This window comes from Ambystoma mexicanum, chromosome 12, assembly GCF_040938575.1.
Source record: "Ambystoma mexicanum isolate Mex_15411 chromosome 12, UKY_AmexF1_1, whole genome shotgun sequence".
NCBI classification, from domain to species: Eukaryota; Metazoa; Chordata; class Amphibia; order Caudata; family Ambystomatidae; genus Ambystoma; species Ambystoma mexicanum.
Window position 1 is genome coordinate 1,205,313,792 of NC_090936.1, and position 12,887 is coordinate 1,205,326,678.

The window sequence follows — 12,887 nt, forward strand, 5'->3', positions numbered from 1 at the left end:
TGTTGGAGAACCTCCCCTATTGGAAACTTCCGCTATCTCCAACGCATGTTTGGCTTGTATGTTCTGAACTGTGCTCACACTATCTTGCTGTTCTGGGAATCTCGCTCCAGGTTCAATGTCATGCACTTTATTTGCCTCTCGATAAACTTGCAAAATGTCCCCTTTTTTTGCATTTTAAGCAGTTAATGTTTCTTGGTGGACAGAATGCGCTCGTCGAAATGTGGCGATTGCTGCCACATTTATAGCACTTTGTCTCTTTATTCATATTCATTCTTCTGATTCCCCTCACAGCCACCACTTCTCCTTGATGCTTGTCCCCCTACATAGTCAACATGTACTTCTGCGTCTGCTCCATGCTTCTGGCAGTCTCTACTGCTACTTCTAGAGATACATCTTTAGTCAGTAGTCTTTCTTGAATCTTCATGTTGTTTGTACAACGCACTAACTGATCCCTTATTAGCGAATCCGTTAATTGGTCAGTTGACCAAACTCACACGTGCGGCTCAAAGATCCTAATGCAGCTATGAAGTTCTCTACTAGTTCACTGGGGTCTTGTATTCTTTGAAACAATGTATGCCTCTCAAATGTTATATTTTTCCTAGCCTCAAAATGAATTTCCAGCTTCTTTTCAGCCAGTGTGTACTGATCTACTTTTCCTTGACCTTCTTGTGGAGGTTGTGGTAAACCTTCATATACGCTTCACCCTTACATGCCTAGATTAAGTAGGAGTATTGCTTCCTTTCTTGCAGCAGCAAATTTGCCACCTCCAATTGCCACAAGATATGTATCAAAAATCTTCTTCCACCTGTCCCACCTTATTGGTGGAACTCCTGGTTCCCTTAGGAAAGGAGGAGGTGGGGCCATACTGGCTGCTGCCATATTTAAATAGTACAGCACCAGAAACTATTTCAACAAAAAAATAATTTACTTAAACCCAACTCCCACCAAGTTTGAAACTGAAAAGTATGTGTGCTTTTCTCTTCTGACCACTGTATATGCGTCACTATTGACGTTCTTTGCTTGCTCTGTAATTCGTGCAGAACAGATCAGTTTTTTCAAACAAATTGTCTATTCTTATTTGAGTCTGCGAGGACATTTCCACTGCAGCCGTGGGTGTGCTTGTTTATGTATGAGTCCGTGAGGCGGTGGAGCTCGTTTTCCAATTTCTTTCAAAACTTTGGCCGTGCTGAGGGGTGTGAGCTACACGACTGCTCTGCCGTGCACTGCGGTGCCTTGCGACAAGAGGGAACGCCCCTCCTGGCCCAACTCCTCCCCGCTCTCCCAGTGCCCCTCCTCACCTGGCAACTCTGTTGTTGGGAAGCGGGCTGGAGCGTTCCCGCCACACTCCTGTGTGCCTCACAGGGCATTACGCTGGATGAAGAGGCTGGCAGCAGGTCCCGACGGCGCCTCTCACTCCGCCCCCTCCATGGATTCGGAGAGAGACCGGAGCGCCGGAACACACCAGTGATCGTCTTACTCAGGCGGCGTGCGATGTCCTGCTGCGGTGTTGCTTCCTGCCGTGGGCTCGCTGTTGTTTTTCTCCTCATCGCCAAATGTAAGGAAGATCCGGAGGCAGTAATTGTGAGTAAATATCAAGTTTAATATAGCGAGCCCGCAGGCACAACCACTCACACTGCTTCACATCAACCGTCGTTGCCGTCACGCGAACCCCTTCCCTTAGAATCAAAACAAGGAACAAAGGCTTGCATGATGGCATGCGCTCTAAAGCATTAGTATTCTCTACAAGGTCCTCGCATCATCAAGGTGAGGGGCAAGAGATTCCTGCCTACATTTCCTCTAAGGAATTAAAACGGATTAATGGGGAGTAGAATGTGGCGGGACGAGAGATGTTTAAGTGAACAGTGGCGTGATCAGAGGGAGTGGTATCAATGGATATTTCAGAGGAGGAGAGAGAATGAGTGAGAAAGACAATATCAGGAGTGTTCCCATCGGAGTGGGGGGGGCACGCCATGGAGGGAGCTGAGGGAGTAAACTTCAAGATAGCTTGCTTCACAGGGGTTAGGGAGGTTAAAGTCCCCCAGCATGACAGTGGGGATGTCGGTAGGAAGTGATTCATGGAGAAGGTTCAGAACCGGGAAGAACCAGGGGGTCGATAGAGAAACAGAACTATGGGAGGAGTAGGAGGGAGGAATTGAATAGAAGCAAATCAAAAGTGGAGGGATTCTGGTTTTTGTAAGAGCAAGAAGTGAAAGTTGATGGTGATCAGAGTCAAAGTAGCCAGTGTTGCAGAGGGAGTGTGTATTCCAAAGGACAACTAAAAGAGTGATAGGAGGTGGGGGAGAGGAGCAGGTGTTATGCGGTAGGTGAGGGAGATGATAGATGTGGTTGGAGATCTTGGGCGAACGGAAGCGTCTTATTTGATGGGTGCAAATGGGAACGAGGAAGATGGGGAGTCCAGGAAGTGTTGCAAATGTTATGCCAAGCAGAGGCTGAAGAATATGGGAGAAGGGAAGAAGAGTAGAAGTAGGATTGGAGGGAAATCAAGATAACAACACGTTGCCTGTAGGAACTATACCTCTCCTCGTAACTTATTGCTGGTTACCCGTACAGTGGTAACCACAATCTCTCACACACCGCATGTAATATTTGTAAATATTTATGCTTTCTTGCATTATCTGTAAATACCTGTATAATACTCTGGCTGTAAATAATACTTTGTAGGAAGGTACCTTTTTACCTTGACTGATTCCTGTAACTAAGCTTCGCACATTCATATACTTCTGTGCCCTGATACCCTTGGGTCTGACACGCATTATAAATAATAAAACAAACAAACAAGATGAATGATGGAGGGTAGGAGACATAGGCAAGTGAAGACAATGAAGAGAGAGTGCACCCTAAGAGAGAGAGGCAGAAGGTGGGTGAGTGGAAGGCAAAAATGGGGATGGCTGGCTGTGAAGAAGCAGGTGTAAGTTGTGAGTTGGGCTGGAATGGGGCTACAAGTAACCAGAAGGTAGTTAACAGACCCAAAATATCAATGTTTCTTGGTCCTTTAAGGTAACAGACACTCTGCAGATGAGTGGAAGGATGGATTTAGGTCAAATGACCTTTTTCAAAAATGCGACATAAAAAAAACAATTTAGAAAGACTGCTCTGTAACCGCACAGAGTGGTCTTTCTAAATGGAACTGTCAGCCCCTGCGATGCACACAAGTGCGCGCAAGGGCTGACAGGCACGCCAGGAGCCCGAAGCGGCCATGAAGGAGAATGGGTAAGTTCATGTGTGCGTGTGTGTGCATGATGGGTGTACGTATTTGTGTGTGTTTTTGCGTGTGGAATGGTGGGGGCAGTCTTGAGAGGTTAGGGAGGTGGCAGGGGCTGATGGAGGTGGGTTCGGCAGGTGAAACCCCCCCAATTTTTAGAAAATGTTAATGAGAGGGTGGGGTGGAGGGTTGGATGTGGGGGCGAAGAAAGGTCCTTTTTTCTATTTTTGTAGGCTGCCAAAATCGGCCCCAAAAAATTGGTCTTTTGCTCAGGCGACCTATAAAAATAAAAAAAATGGCATAGAATAGGAAGGATCCCTATGCGTGGAAGAAGACGTCATGGAAAGGGTGAGCTTGGCGTAGTCCCTGCTTGAGCAGCATTCTGTCCCAAGGATCTTCCTAGCCCCAGCAGGCCAAGGGAGATGCCCTTTGCTGCTTTTGGCTCTATGCTGCCGACACCCTGGCTGTACGCCATTTGCTGGACACCCAAGGGAGACCGAATAAGAGAGGCATTGTGTCCTATGTCCCTCTGGTAGCCAATCACAGTACTCTAGATGGCTTCCACACCTACAAGCAGAATTATGGGTGTTGCAGGCCCATGGAGCTTTGTTTTGCAGTTAGGAACCTCAGATGGTACATAGGGTCCTCTGGCAAAGCAGGATTTGGCCAAGAAAAAAAGAAAATTATAAACAAACCTCCAGGCAGATGTTTATCTTGGAGCCAATCATCGTACCGTGCTCTAGATGACTTGCAGACTTGGCTGCAGCATCTTGGGTTTTTCAGGCTGAAGAGCTTTGGTTTGCATGCAGGGCCATCTCAGGGTGCACAGGGTCATTTTGCAAAGCAGAATGTCATACAAATAAAGGAAACAGAACCTCAAGCTAGTCACATGCCCCTCTCGGAGACACTCACAGTGCTGCAGATGGCTTCTGCACTTGCAGGCAGAGTTCTGGATGTTGTAGGCCCAGGGAGCTTCATCGTGCAAGCAGGACCCTCAGATGGTACACAGAGTTCTTTTGCAAAGCAGGATGGGCCGGGGAAGCGCAGGGACATTACTCTTTTCCTAACATCTGCCTGCTGTTTGTTACATGTGTGCAGGAAAAGACTGATAGACGCTGGCATAAATAAGTTTGCCTCTGAAGTAGGGGAAAATAGCTCAGCATTTGATGGTACTCCCTGGCAAGTACACAGTATTTTATGGGCAAACCTGTAAATATTGTAAGTACCTACTTCTAAGTAATTCTTTGATATCATTATCAAGGCCATGGTATCGAGATCTGGTCATGTGATGGCAATACCTACCAATGACGTCAGTACCTGGGCATTCACTGGCAATCTTTGGCAATGGTGTCAGTACCTTGAAATATCTTGGCAATATCTGGCACCGGTGTTACTTGGCATTTAGTGCCAAGTCCGTACTGTAATGTGAATGTCTAGCCATACGATTGCAGTCCTTAGCAAACATGTGAGTACCTGGGGGCTCAATGGGAATCCCTGGCAATGATGTGTATTTTTGTGTCTTGGAAGACAGGACTTGGTTATGATGTGGGCACATGGGCAATGGCGACCAGTTCCTGGCAACGGTGTGAGTATCTCAGAAATTGACACCATTCTTGCAAGTATCTTGGGTTTCAATGGTAATACTTTCCACTTATGTGGATAGACGGTCTAGGATGGAAAAACAAGGAACCAGGCTTTTGATTACAGTGTCTATTAATCAGGGGTGGACTGGGAACTAAAAGAGGCCCTGGAAATAAGTACTGGGGACCAAAAGAGGCCCTGGAAATAAAGTTCAATGTGGCCCCACATGACACATTTTCAGCAAGCCCAATGCTTTTCCTATGAGAAAATTTCGAAATACCACACAAAAGGGGCCCAGGGTGCAGAGGCCCACCGGGAAATCTCCAGAGTTCCCTATAGGCCAGTCCAGCCCTGCTATTAATGTATACCCAGCCCTAACATATGATGTGACTACAGGAGGATGTCATGGCAACAGTTGACGAATAAAGTCCTGCCGGGGCGTATAATGGCAGCAGATGGAAAATGGTGTGAATCTTTGGGCATATGTTGGCTATGTTTGACAAATGTCTGTACCATGCTTATCAAAAAGCCATAACTATTTGCTTTGTTAAACATTGTTTTTCAATAAAAGAAATATCTATATGTTTATTGTCAGAGCAATCTGCTGAGATGAGGCATTTTGCAGGCTGGTACCATGGATCTTCTCTCCCAACCTCTGGGTGTGATTATGTACGTATACTCAAAAACCAGAGCATTTAAATGGTAGGGAGGAAGATAGCAGACTGTCTGGCTCCATGCTGAAAACAAGCACACAAACATATTGGTAAATATACAAAAGAAGAACTTCGTGTATATCACAACTTTCTATGTACGTACCTGATTCGGGTGACACAATAGGTGAAGCTTGATGACGGAGAGCAGAAGTCAGCAATGCATTTGAAGGCATCATAATCCAAGGGAATCCATGTGGATTTATTTATTTATTTATTTATTTATTTATTTATTTATTTACAGGAAGGAACAATGCACATTTGATCGCAAAAGAATGTACAATGGATAAGAAATCAGATTTGACGGGAAGCGCTGAGCTTCTTACAGTTCTGATTTAGTGGGTGGAATGCACATTTAGGAACACAGGTCAGACAAAGTGTTATCATGAAACAATAATAATTGGCTTGTGCCCTCTCCCACGATTGGCAAGATATTATAATTTGGGTGGATCTAAATAAGGAGCAATGCTTAATTTGTCAATTTATACTTGCAATCCCGGGCAATGCTTGAAGTATGTTCTCTAATAAACTGTTTGGTTCGGTCAGAAATATTATTGTCGCTATGGTTCGGCCATGTGTTTTTAACCATAAGTTGATCGTTCGTACAAACATTTCCTATGCACCTTACCAGAGTTTTCGTCTTTTGAACACAAGCGAAATCAGGCAGCAGGGCGTGGCCATCTTGTGATAATCCTGTCAGTTGACGCATCGCCCTGGGTGAACTGCCTTTGCGGCAATAAATCATATCCCCGCCCCTGAGCCAGACATCACTAGGCGCGTACCGCCCATTTCACAACGCCAAAGCACGTCCCGTGTCAACATTCTTGGCGCTTCAGCTAATGATGTGTCGCCATAGAAATGGCAGGAAATCTCTTTCCTCAATAAGTATAAACAGACCGTTTCACAACAGACAACAGCAGATTTTCTATTCCATTCCTCTCACTGGGCCTCATTCCGAGTTTGGAGGTAAGTTCCCTTCATTACCGACATGGTGCAAATAGCGTGTCCGAGCTGGAAATAGACCGCTAAAAGAGACCTATTACAAGTTCGCGGGCACGAGCTTTGCGCCATGCCGGTAATGAACCTAGCGCCATGCCGCAAAAACGGCTGAAAAACCCTCTACCGGCATGAATCGCACCGTAGCGAGCACTACCGCCTTAGAGCAACGCGGCATTAGCAGTGACTGTAAATAGCGGTCACCGTTATTTACGGTCACCATTAAATTGTGGAACTGGAAACAGCGTCATCGCACAGTTACTAGAAGGAGCACGGTGGCCATCTTTAAAAACACAATCCATTGCCACATTCACCAGACAGGACCCCTGGAAAATTCTCAACACAGTGGAAACATCCCATCATCAAGGAGGAATGCCCAAAGCACCAAAAGAGGGAGCTGCCCACCTCAGGAAGGAGCGCTTCAGCCCTAATGAGCTCCAAATGATGGTGGATACCCTCCACGAGCATGGCAACACTGTTTTCAGCAGTGGCATGCGGAGGGTTGCGGTAATAAAAAAAAAAGAGATCTGGGCTAGGGTAGCGCAGAAGGTGAGCGCCGTGGGCAACACCCCCCGCACCACTAAGGACTGCAGAAAAAGGTGGGACGACCTGCGGCTGAGGGTGCGGAGCATCCTCTCGGGTAATAGAAGCCAGGCCCTGGAGACAGGAGGAAGGCCAGGTTCGCCCGGGAAATTAATGCCGTGGGAGGAGACATGTGCGGCCATGATAGGCCCCGAAGCCATCGAAGGGGTTGGAGATATGGAGTGCGGGGCAACGTCATCCGTTGATGGAGGTGAGTGTCCAAATTCAATACTTCCAACGCAAAGGTTATGAAAGTCACTGCTAAGGGCTAGGCTAGGTGTCACGGCATGGTCGGCCACACACACCCCTTTAAATCATGCCGAAACAAGTGAGACCAAGGCTAGTGCCAGGTGCGGGCCGTAACCTATATGACACATACCACACAATGAGGCCCATTCCGTGAGGCACACAGGGTAGTTCCCGGTAATCAGTGTGCATGTGAGCCAGCACAGTACCCCGCCAACATGAGTGACACAGACATATGCATGCATTTACCACCCAAGCATAGAATAATGTGCTGTTCACCACCCCAATGTTGATAACCCACTAGTTTCTGATAGTGATATTGTAGGCATGTCCAAATGCTGGCTCTCAAATCATCACTCATGCCGTCCCTCTCTTCTACCCCCACAGGCAGGGAGCATGACATCAAGGACCAGGCAAGCAACCGGCCCAGCACCTCCAGGGGCCAAGTCAGGGCCCGCCGTATACCTGCGAGCAGTAAAACACCTGGAGGCACACCACCGGCTCCAGCAAGGCCCATGGAGGGTGCACAACCCCCATCCCCACCCCTACCCCACCCTGCACTGGTGGCAGACACATGCCCTATGCTGCGCTCTGAGGAGTCTAGTGTGGCTGGGGAGATTGCAGCCACGGCCCCCCTCGATGTTGCCATCAGCCCCTTATCCATATGCGGAGTGACTGAGGAGGACACATATAAGATCGTTCACACCCCTGATGCCCAAACCAACCTCCAGGTCTCATATAGTAACTCTGGTGAGAGTGACACACCTGGGTTTACGGGGCAAGGAGCAACACAGGGATATGGCAGTCCTGTGGCCAGTTCCCTTAGTGAAGCGCCGGAAAGACATGTGAGCCCATTTGCCAGCGGGCCAACAACATCAGCCATTGATGCAGTGCGGGCTCAGCAGCTCACAGGCCTCATCAATGACTTCATGCAAGACAATCGGCAGGCCAGGGAGGAGTGGCGGAATGAACTGAGGACACTGGGCGAGGTCACTACAGACAGCACAAACCGGCTCTGTGAGGTCCTTGGCCAGATAGCAGATGCTCTGGAGGCTGCACCTCCTGCACAACAGCCCCAGCAGGAGGACACACCTTCTTTATGCTCCTCCACCCAGACCAGCCCGCTCCGTCGGTCCCAACGTACGATGCGCCGCCAGGACATGCTTCCCCCTGGCTCTGGGAGCACACAGTGAGACAATGCTGCCATCCACATGTGGCCTATGTGGTCCTTATGGGACTAGTGTGGGGTTGTTGTGGTGGGAGGGGGGGGTGAGGGTGTGTTTGGGAGTTGTGGTGGGAGGGGGAGGGGTGTGAGGGTGTGTTAGGGAGTTGTGGTGGGAGGGGGAGGGTTTGTTTTTCACGTTTGAACCTTCAATTTCAATACACCGGTTGTTCATCTAAAAAAAACAGAGTGGACATTCATCATTGCGCATGTGTCATTCAATATTGCACAGTGCATAGTGTACATGTATCCCCACACACAGTGCCCGATGTCCTCACATCCTCACACCCTCTGCTGACTTGTTTGTCAGAAATATTGTCCAATCAATGCTTGCCGCATGGCATGACCATCCTGTGCATCGGCACCATGATGCTGTCCTGCCCCTCCTTCCTCCTCCTCCCCTTCATCATCATCAGGTGGTAGCAGTTCCATGTCAGGGGCATGTTCCGACGGATGCACATATTGTGCAGCATTACACATGCCATGGTGATCTTGGACACCTTCTCATGGCTGTAGATGAGTGCCCCATCCGACCGGCTGAGGCAACAAAATCGTGCCTTCAACAGGCCAAAGGTCTGCTTAATCACCACACGTGTACGGGTATGGTAACAATTGTAGTCCTCCTCGTGCCTGTTCTGTGGGTTTCAGACCGGGGTCATGAGCCACGGCATCAAGGGATAGCCACCATCACCTGCATGAGAGGGGAATAAAGGTAAGTGTTTATACGTTCATGGTGGACAACTGAACTAGTCTTACATGGCAGCAGGTGATTTCTGCCCATACGCACATGTCCCTGGATGCATTGACCCCATTTCTGGCCCCTCTATGTGTCCTGTGCAATGGAATGATGGAGGGGGTAGCATCTTCAAGATGGTTTATGGTGTGCACTCACATCTTGTAGCACGTGCATCGTATATGCATGCAGCAGTCTTGGGGTAAAATCATTAATGTGCTGTGTTCTGTGAGATTTGGTAGTGGGAGTGTTGGCTGTAGTCAGTAGCATATTTGTCATTCTGCACTGATCAGTACCATGGTGACTTGCAGCACTCCTATGGGTGTGCGGAACCAGTGACACGCTGTGGTATCCCTGTTGGGCTCACCTCAATGCACTCCCAGGGATGACTGTCCTGTGTGGTGATATGCTGAAGGCAGCGACATAGTGCATATGCAGTGCATAGTGCTGGAAGCACTTACGATGTGTGAGGGCCGCCGATGAGTGGTGCATGTGTTGTTGAATGCGGCCAGGTTACCTGTTAGTCATGTAGTGTTAGGTGTCGGCCTTACTTCATCACTTTGGGATTTGGTAGTCATGTGCCGTTTCACATGCTTTGGGGCACAGTGTTCGGTGAGGTGCACATCGTGCACTGGCTTCAACATTTCCACCCAGGTGGAGTATGCATCTCCCCCCCCTTCCCACCCAGGTGGAGTATGCAGCCACCCACCTCACAACCCCGATGCACTGCCATGGCCCGGTCAGGCAACTCACCAAGCAGCCAGGCACGTCGTCCAGCATGTCGCTCCATATAGCGTTGTAGCGTGGAGTCCCGCAGTACCAAAGAGCCATGAGTTGATCCTGGATATCGGGCACAGCAATGTTTGATGATCTTGCTGGCGTTACATACCATCTGCACGTTGATGGAGTGGTATTGCTTGCGGTTGCAATCCGCCACCTCCATGGCATGCGGGACCACCAACTCCACATGAGTGGAGTCGAGTGCACCTACACAATTTGGCATGCCTGCCAGTGCATGAAAGGCAACTTTTGTATCGAATATCTCCTGGGGAGTCCGTGGTAGGGATATGTAGTCCCTTTTGTGCTTGAGGAAGGTATCCATCACTTGGGTCAGTATCCGCGAAAATAAGGGTTGTGATATGCCATGAATGTGCCCCACTGTGTGCTGGTTGGTGCCTGTGGCAAGGAGGTGCAGGACAGACACTACCTTCAGTAGAGGGGGAATGGCGGTGCGTATATCTATGAGGCTCACTATGTTGTTGTGTATCAGGTCCACTACGGTGGTGATGGTGTCACGGTCAAGCCGGTACAGGGTGTGGATCTGCTCAGGTGTTGGGTTGAAGGGGGTGACTCTGATGTGAGGGATTGGGGGCTGCCGGCGTGGTAACGGTGGCTGCACTGGTAGGGCATGCTGGGCCTGTCTCACCCTCCTTCTCCTCCTGTGTGTCCTCTGTGGTGGGGCCTTTTGTTGTTGTTGTTGTTGAGGCCTTGCAAGCAGGACCTCCTGCTCCAGTAATGCTACCACTATTGGTATCATCTTGGTGTGGGAGGGGGTGTGGTGTGTGTGTGTGCTCCTTTTGTACTGGCCCTGACTCCATTGACTCCACCTGTGATGATTGTGTGCACCTGTGGCACTTGTAAACACTGCTCAGGGTTCTTAATACCTTCTAGGAGATGCCGGTATTTTCTCCATGCCGGTAAGGTCTTTTTCGGCCTTCAGGAGGCCGTTATTTGCATGTCCGCATTGCTTGGGATCAGCTCCGGGTTACGGCATGCCGCTAATGTCTGCTTGGTGTGTCGCGCATGCGCGCCCTGACCGCTATTTACGGCATTGTACTTTACGGTATATCCCGTAGAAGTAAGCGATGCCGGTAATCCTTTGCCGGCATCGTTTTTACCTTACCTCCAACCTCAGAATGACCCCCACTGTATTTCTTTGAGTATTCTGTGACTCGTTTGTGTGCTCTGGTCAGCTACCTTCTTTGCTTGTATCCCGTGCTAATAGATACCAGTACAATTGCTATAAATTATTTTCATTTGTTTACCCCACAATGGCAAAAATAATGCCCTATCAGTAGGAGCCGGAGTATTCCGAGGCGGAATTACTGGAAAGAGAAAGATGCAGAAACGATGCGGCTTCGGATGACCTTTGGGAGGACGATTCAGCAGATCAAGAGCCTGAGCCTAGTCGCATGGGCGGCGTCTCCACCTAGTGTACCTGCAATTGGTGCGCGCTAATGCCAACAGAATTGGAGAACTGCTGCTGCAGAGAAAACTTGGGATGCTTGTCCTACATATCGCAAGGCGAGTCTCGGCCGCAATGCGTTACCGAGCTGCCAGACTTCAGGGCAGCCTGCCTCACACGGTCCGTGTTGAGGATTTTGATGGTGCTTATGTACGAACTTCGCGCAACAATTCGCCCTCGTAATCCAAGTAACAAGTAAGTATACTCTGGTTGTGATGTCAGTTAGGCCACTACTATTTCACGGTTGTCTCCTATATTCTCGTAACTTCAATATATCATTGTCATATACAATTCAGTCTTGCAATTCTCTAGTAATGGTCGTATAAAAGTTGTTCAATATTGTGCAGTGTATAGGTAGCATTTGTCCTGGCAAAAATGGCATTGGATACAAGAATTGTCATTGACAACTAAGGTTTAATACACTTATCTTGGTCATTTAAAAACAGTTTGTATCTTTCTCTTTTACAGGTGGTACCGGCTGGTGGCCTATCGTTCTTTTACATGGTGTCTTCATGAGAGGCTTGGACGCCTCATTCGACGAGTAATACCCGCCTGTGTCGTTGGTGCCATTAGAGAAACTTTCCCCAGTGACAGGGGTCAGTACAGGGGATTTTCCCTCACTGTGCTGCAACCAGGCCTTTACAATGTGTATTAGTTTTGTGCCATCAAATTAAGAAAAAAAATAAAACACAACATATTTTTTATCAATGGTTGTTTCAGTTTTTCAGTGAATCATGTGTGCCTCCATTCAGCAGTGTTCCGGTGCCTTGTCTGCACGCCCCAGGCCCATCCATCTCCCCTCCATTATCAAAGGCAGTTGGCACCAGTGGATGTGCGCTGCCAAGGGGTGCTGTCAGGAGCGCGAACGGCCAAGGTGCCAAACACTATGGGGGTCATTCCGAGGTTGGAGGTAAGGTAAAAACGATGCCGGTAAAGGATTACTACCATCGCTTACCGCTACAGGCTATTCTGACCAACCAGACCGCTATTTACGGCACCGTAAAGTTCGATGCCGTAAATAGCGGTCAAGGCGCGTGTGACTCACCAAGCTGACATTAGCGGCATGCCGTAACCCGGAGCTGATCCCAAGTAATGCGGACATGCAAATAACGGCCTCCTGAAGGCCGAAAAAGACCTTACCGGCATGGAGAAAATACCGGAATCTCTGAGAAGGTGTTAAGAACCCTGAGCAGTGTTTACAAGTGCCGCAGGTGCACACAATCAGCACAGGTGGAGGCAATGGAGTCAGGGCCAGTACAAAAGGAGCACACCCACACACCACACCCCCTCCCACACCAAGATGATACCAATAGTTGTAGCATTACTGGAGCAGGAGGCCCTGCTTGCAA